At 49.7% G+C, this 7,846-nt stretch overlaps 1 protein-coding gene across 1 annotated transcript in view; it reads right to left on the bottom strand.

Moving 5' to 3' along the window:
* Positions 1-7,060, bottom strand: part of LOXL2 (lysyl oxidase like 2) — a 107,086-nt gene extending 100,026 nt beyond the window's left edge. The window contains exon 1 of the mRNA XM_004046781.4: positions 6,442-7,060. The gene's annotated coding sequence lies outside the window, so the exon portion shown is untranslated. The remainder of the gene's footprint in view (positions 1-6,441) is intronic.
* Between the last annotated feature and the right edge of the window lie 786 nt (positions 7,061-7,846).

Genomic DNA, 7,846 nt, shown 5'->3' on the forward strand with positions numbered 1-7,846 from the left:
TTTGGGAGGCTGAGGCGGGTGGATCACGAGGTCAGGAGATCGAGACCATCCTGGCTAACACGGTGAAACCCTGTATCTACTAAAAATAGAAAAAATTTGCTGGGTATGGTGGCGGGCGCCTGTGGTCCCAGCTACTCAGGAGGCTGAGGCAGGAGAATGGCATGAACTTGGGAGGTGGAGCTTGCAGTGAGCCGAGATTGCGCCACTGCACTCCCAGCCTGGGCAACAGAGCAAGACTCTGTCTCAAAAAAAAAAAAGAAAGAAAGAAATATGCTTTTCCGTGGGCATAGTGGTGCATGCCTGTAATCCCAGCTACTCGGGAGGCTGAGGCAGGAGAATCTCTTGAACCTGGAAGGTGGAGGTTGCCGTGAGCTGAGATTGCACCACTGCACTCCAGCCTGGGTGACAGAGTAAGACTCTGTCTCAAAAAAAAAAAAAAAAAAAAAAAAAAAAGAAATGTGCTTTACTCAACTTTATATTTGTAATTGTTTTAGAAAGATATTTAGAAAAGTATCTTTCTCACTACATCTTCGAGTCATGCAGGCACTCTGAAGAGCTATACTGTGTTTACCTTGGTACCCCAGTGGTATATCAGGACAAGCCTGGGGGCAAAAGCAGTTCATGGATCCAAGTTCCAGAAAGATATTATAAAGAAACTGCAAATTAAGTTGTTCACAAGTCATCACCATAAGTTATCTTGTCATAAGTGTATGTTTTATAGGCAAGTGGCATCATTTTTGCAGAAGATACCCTCAGCACTTTGTTGGCAACACATCAAGGAGGATATGTCTGTTGCCACAGGACATCCAGAGGGCCAGCTGTGTCTGCTTGTCTGACATGGATTGTAGGAATGAAAAAACTAAAAAGAAAACATCACTCTTTGCTTAGAAGACTGTAATTAAATATAATACTTAAGGTATCCCAAGTGAAGGGATCAAAAGCCCTGGACAAGAAGAACCTACTAACTGTATTCCTAACCACAACCTCAGCATCTGCTGAGTTAGTTCTTGTTCTCATCTGCCACACACACTACTTGCCTGGTAATATTGTTTCTGCCACAGAAAGTGCAAAAGATTTGTTAAAACTCTGGAGAGAAGTCTGAACTACACAGTCCCCAGTATCCTTTATCATCATCAACCAAGTGGCTATTCTTTCTGTTTTTGAGACAGGGTCTCACTCTGTCGCCCAGGCTGGAATGCACTATAGCCTTGACCTCCTGGGCTCAAGCAATCTTCCTGCCTCAGCCTCCCGAGTAGCTCGGACTATACCATGCCTGGCTAATTTTTTTTTTTTTTTGGTAGAGACTGGGTCTCCCTATGTTGCCAGCTATTCTGAAAAGGCACCTAGAGACGTCCCTGACGCTGGTCACAGTAGAAGGGCTGACAATACGCTTGACCAAGAGGTGTTCCCTGCTGAGCAAGCACTGCATTGGACAGCAGTGGGTGCATGTGTGGAATTACTCAGGTGAGAGATTTCTGATGTCTTGCTTCAACTTACACAGGACTGAAGACTTAAGAGACTCAGCTGTGTGTTGCTCTGGTTGCATCTCTGTGAATGTCTGGTTGGCCCTTCCTTTTCTAGCCTGCAACTGCTATTCCCACCTTGTCTGTGGGCGTAGAGCAGAGTGGCCTCGGGCCACTTCATCTGAGGCCTCATGGACCACCCAGGGTGTGACTGCCACGCAGACCAACCACGAAAGCCTTTCTCCAGGGGGAAATGGATGATGACAGTAACAAGCTGCTCTTTTAAAGCCAGGCAGCCCCTGGGAATGGGAAATCATATCTCCTGCTGTGGCTTGAATAGGTGTCCCTCCAAAAAATTCATGTTGAAATTTAATCCCCAACGTGGCAGTTTTGAGAGGTGGGGCCTTTAGGAAGTGGTTGAATCATGAGTGCTCTGCCCTCATAAACTGATGAATCCATTCATCAATTAATAGATGAATCACTTATGGGAAGTGAATTGGTGGCTTTACAAGAGGAAAAGAGACTTGAGCTAGCATGTTACCATGCTCAGCCCCCTCACGATGGTCCTGCATCACCTTGGGATACTGCCAAGTCCCCACCAGCAAGAAGGCCCTCACCAGATACAGCTCCTGGACTTTGGACTTCTCAGTCTCCATAACTGTAAGAACTAAATTCCTTTTGTTTAATAAACTACCGAGTTTCAGGTATTCTGTTATAAGCAACAGAAAATGGACTAAAACACCTCCTAAGGCTCCCCAAACTTTAAAATGAAGGAAGCAGTCATGCTTGTGCAACTGCAGCTGCTGGTGTGGAATCACCTAGAAATTCTTCCTCCATGGAGACAGCCTATTAGCTAAGGAAAAAGAATCTATGGCCGTCAGAAGGCAGGGTGGTTTAAGGTTAATGTCTTGCCACTTCGGAGTTCCTCCCGTTGGATGGAATCGGGTTGACCAGTTTCTCTGCCTCTAACTGGCTATTTTATGGAAGGTCTGTTCATTCCCTGTTTCAAAGCAACAAGCATAACAGCAGAACATCTAGGAGTCCTGTGACAAGAGATTCCTTTTTCCCACATGATCTGCCAAGAAAGGAGAATTCCAACTTATGAGTCTCATTAACAAGGTGGAGAAATTTCTTCATCACTCCATTTCAAAAGCAAATAAACTTAAGTAATGAAAATGCTAAAAGCAGAAGGCTCTGGTGTTGTATTAGTCTGTTCTCATGCTGCTAATAAAGACATACCCGAGACTGGGTACTTTGTAAAGGAAGGAGGTTTAATGGACTCACAATGCCACATGGCTGGGGAGGCCTCACAATCATGGCAGAAGACAAAGGAAGAGCAAAGGAACATCTTACATGGTGGCAGGCAAGAGAGCATGTACAGGGGACTCCCATTTATAAAACCATCATATCTCAAGAGATTTACTTGTCAGGGGAAAGATCTACCCCCATGATTCAATTACCTTTCATCGGGTCTTTCCTACAACACATGGGAATTATGACAGCTACAATTCACAATAAGATTTGGGTGGGGACACAGCCAAGCCATATCAGGTGTTACATATCTTCATTGGTCAAATGCAGAATAAAGTCATGCATAAACTAAGGGCTTCAATGGGAAGCCTATATACCCCTACTTCTCTGTCATAGGATTTGAGGGCTTCAGCATGAAGGTACCAGCTGTCAGAGTACTCAGGTGATGCTCAGAGAGGGGAGATTGTCCTCTACTAGATTTCTTTCTGGGGCCTTTGTTTCTTCCAGGAATCCCAGCAACAGTCATTTCACTCATCCTATTTTTATACCTTGGAGTCAAATAATGAGGAAGTATACTGCTCTGTAGTTCAGAGAGGGCAGCTCTGAGCCCTTACAGTTTTGCAATGAGCTAGGAAACAAACCCTGGCTTCCTGATTTTGCAGTTCATTTATCTCAAGCACCAAATGTCCAATTACTAATATTTACACAGGGATTTCTGACAGCAGGTGTATAGGAAGTGATAAGCCCAGGATGAAGCCTGAGCCAAGAAGAACTCTTCAGAGAGCAGCTGAGAGTCCATGAGTAACATGGAGAACCAGAACCACCGAAGCCCAACCATGAGGAGGCTGGGTTAGACCCTGGCTCCTTGGGTCACCAGCTGTGCCCTCTGGACAGCTTATCTGTTTATCCATTTCCTCAGCTGAGAAATGAATTTGAAAATACTCACCTAACTCTTTAGTGGGACCTTGTAAGAATCAAATGACATAGTGGACAGAAAAGTAGTTTGAAAGGAAGAACATAACAATAGGAATGTAACAAGTTACACAAATCAACAGAACTCAGATCAACTATAAAAAAAGACATTTTGAGTAAAATTGGGAAATGCTTAAATATAGCCTATTTGGCATTAGATGATACCAAATATTTTTTTTTTAGTTTTCTTAGGTCTAAATATGGCATCATAGTTATGTAAAATCTTTAGAAATCACACTGAAATATGTAGCAATGAAATGACATGATGTATAGGATTTGCTTTAAACTACTTCAATGACAGAGAGAGAAAGGGACAGATGACATACATGTGGCAAAATAACTGTTGAAATTCAGTGAGAAGCTTATGAGGCATCATTATACCCTTCTCTCTACTCTTTTTGCATACTTGAAATTTTTTGAGAATAAAAAATAAACAATGTAGTGTTTTCTGGGACACAACACCTTCGCTGATGGTCATGTCTATCTAGAGCACAGAAAATCTGTTTCCTTCACAAAGTCCTTCCACACTGGCCATCTAGAGGTCAAAGGACAAGGACTTGGGAAGAGGCCAGGAGAGGCCAGTTGGAAAGAAAAGGAAGCATCTTTGCAGAATCTCCTATCTGTGATACTTAAAATGTCAGCCAATGTGTGGTGTTAAGTACGTTTTGTTTTCAGACCTGAGTTTCATACTCAACTTTGCCACTCAATGCCTAAGTGACCTTAGACTAAGTCACTTTCTAACACAAAGTTACAGGGAAGCAAATGCACATGCATGCACAAACACACATATACATATACACACGTGCACACATACGTGCACACATATGCACACACATACACACAAGTGCACAAACGCGCACACACACATACACATGCAAACATGCACACAAACACAAATACACATATACACATACAGGTGTGTGCACACATGCACACAGGAATACATACGCACACACACGTACACACGTACACTGCGTGCACACACACGTGTCCGCGCACACACACCTGTGTGTGCGTATAAACACACACCAGTGCACACACATACAGAAACACACTCGTGTGGAGACACACACATGCACACATACATGTGCACACACATACACGTGCACACATGCATACACAAACGTGCGCGCGTGCACACAGATTAGTGAGACTCAATTTCCTTGGGGACAGCCTTGGTAGCCACTGGGGCCCATGGGGAGCACGCATTTTGTCATGGGTCTGGTGGCCATTCCAGGGCAGATACTAGGGACCAGGAAGAGGAACGGGACAAAGGTGAGGAGAAAGATTAAAAATTTAGTCAAGTTAGGATCCAGTGAGTCAGTCACTTATCTGGGAACTGACCAGGGAAATGAACTCCTCCTCTTCCACCCTAAACCCCACCCCTGACCATTAAGTACATGATACACCATCAATAACTAATTCATTCCACCAAAGATGGCAAATGTTGTTTTGGGGTTCCAGGACGGACAGGCTAGCAGTGGTATAGGGGAGGGACCTGGAATAAGGGGTATGGGTTTCAGTCCCCACACTGACTAACTCAGTGACCCTGAGCCTCAGCGTTTTTCTTCCTCTGGGAGAAAAAAAAAAAAAAAGTATTGTTTTTGAGATCTCTGCAGTTTCAAGATCTTAGGGACGAAACTAATTTGGAGCATGTTTCTGTCATGCACATCTCTCCCCTCATCAGGACTTGGGGTTTCCTAACCATATTGAGTAGTTCAGCCCCCTCCCTCGCCGTGTTCTTCGCTGTTCTCTTCCTCACACCCTCGCCCCGCTCCGCCCCGCACTCCGGCTGTTTTTTGATGGTCTTAGCTCGGGCACGGAGAGGAGGGAACCTCGCTTGTTGTCCCAATCATCTCTATTCCAGCGCTGATTCCTGGGACACCTCAGGAAGGCAGCCACACCCAGAGGGCTTCCAGATTTGGGCTGGTGAGAAGGGGCGCGGTGGGCAAAGCGCCTGCGTAAAAGCTGTAGGCACTTCAGACCACCGGACCAACGGCTCAAGATTGGGATCAGCTGTAGCCGGGGGTTCGCTCGTGCCCGTTCTTTACAACTCCAGGGCTTCTAGGTGATGACGGCGGGAGAGGGTCCCTGGTCCCCGGAGAGGCAGGGCGACTTGGGAGTGCATACCTAGCGTGCCGAGCGCGCCTCTGCTCCCGCAGGACTCACGGCGCTCCCGCGCTCCAACAGCCTTTCGAGCAGGCTAGGGGTTGAACCGGGTTCAAGCAGTGGGCGCTACAGCTCCCGGGCGCAGCCCCCAGCGTCCCCGCCCCCACTCCGTCCCAGCCCAGCACGCTCTACATCCCCAAAACCACAGCCCCGAGGGCAGTCACTGTCTCCCGACCCGTCCCCCGAGTGCACCACTCCTCAAAGCCAGAATTCCGGAGACGCTGTCCCTGGAGCCACGCTGCACTCTCCAAGACGCCCAGCGCGCACCGAGACTCGACGGGCTCTGTCCCGCCTGATTACGGGCGCTCGGGACGATCCAGGGACCCAGCGCCTCGCTCACCGGGCGCGCCAGCAGCCGCGCCGCGCCCGGCCAGTACGAGGTGGGGTTGGGCGGGGTCGCCCGGGGCGGCAGGAGGACCCGTTAGCCTGCACGTCCTCGCATCGCTCCCCGCAAGAAGTCTTTGGGAACCCCCAGGCACTGTCGAGAGGCAGCCCCGCGCAGGACGAAGCCTGGAGACCCTATAGGGACGCTCCCGCTTTCTCGCGAACCGCTTCGGGGAGGGGGTGGCGCGGGAAGCGCTCTTACTTGGTTTCAGGGATCCGCAGTGGCCGGGCTGGGACCGCGCTCTCTACGGTGGTCTCCCTCCGCTTCCGCCCCCGCTGAGCCCTTCTCGAGCAGAGGGGGTGGCTCTGGTCTCCGATGGCTGGAGAAAGCAAGCACCAAGTGTAGGTAGCCGCGCGCTGGAGTCGCGCGTTTACTCTTTTCCCCCTTACTTTTAACCAGAGGAGGATGGCAAACCCCTCCCCGGACCCACCCCCTTCCCCGAAGGCGGCCGCCGCGGCAGGCCCGGCCTCCGGCCTCTTTTGTTGTAATTCGAGAGCGGCCACTCCCAGGGCCAGAGGGAGCTCCGCGGGGGAGGCCAAGGCCTGCGGGGCAGCCCTTCCCAGGCTCCTCGCGCCCGGGTTTCCGGAGCCTGAGATGCCGGGAAGGGGGCCTTTCCTCGGGAGATTCCTCTACCCCTTCCTCCCCGCAGCGGTCCCAGAATTTAACCCTTCGATGTCCTTATCCACCAGCCTTAGGGCCCGTGCCTTGTCCACCTCCTATCCTGAAAACCCTGGCCCTCCCTGGCACATAGTACACGCTCAATTAAAGCTGCCGAATGAAAGTGTTCAGAAACTTGCACCCATCTCGCCTGGGTTTCACCTCCCTTTTCCTGTAGGGGGAAAACCGATCCTGAACCAGTAAATAAACAGCCCCCTTTCGGCCAGCAGATCACGTCTATGGCCTTGGCCAAGCCTCTTCTCCGAGGACTAGTTTTCTTCTTTGTAAATTCAACGCTTTGGATTCCGTGACCTCGGGGTCCTTCCTGGAATGGCAGGGCTGGGATTAACAAGCCCTGTGCTTGGGGACTGAACACGACACAGCTAACGCGTGGCCATTGTGCAGAAGGACCTCCTGTGCCTGGCTCTGAGGCTCCGGGTGGGGGATGAGCATGCTGGGAGGGCCCTCTGCACAGAGAGGGCTCCTTAAGCAAGAGCAGGGCTTTACCAGTCCCAAGGAGGCAGCTAGCTGCAAAACAAGGGACCCCTGTGCAGAAGTAGACTGTCACCTGAAAGGCGGCTCCTTTCGCAGTCCTCTCTTACTCCACTCCCTGAGGAGACAAACCCCTCCCAAATCTCACCTCCAGCCCAGGCTTCTCTCCTAAGCCATGGATATTTAAATCCATTGGCCCCCGAAAGACTTTCACCTGGACATTCCCATGGCCGTAGCTAACCTGGCAAGCCCCAAACTTGGCACTGCATCTCACAGTCCACCTTGACCCCTGTGGGCTCTCCCAGGCAGATATGGGGTCTTCTCCGTTGCCTCCTCCTTACCCTCCCCACTGATCAGTCCCTGGCTCTGGTGGGCAGTAGAGGGCAAGGGTCAGAGAAAGGGGGTGTAGTTATCAAAGGCAGGCGGAGGGATCTTTGTGGTGGTGGAACTATTCAGT

The sequence above is a fragment of the Gorilla gorilla genome, chromosome 7, assembly GCF_029281585.2.
Source record: "Gorilla gorilla gorilla isolate KB3781 chromosome 7, NHGRI_mGorGor1-v2.1_pri, whole genome shotgun sequence".
NCBI classification, from domain to species: Eukaryota; Metazoa; Chordata; class Mammalia; order Primates; family Hominidae; genus Gorilla; species Gorilla gorilla.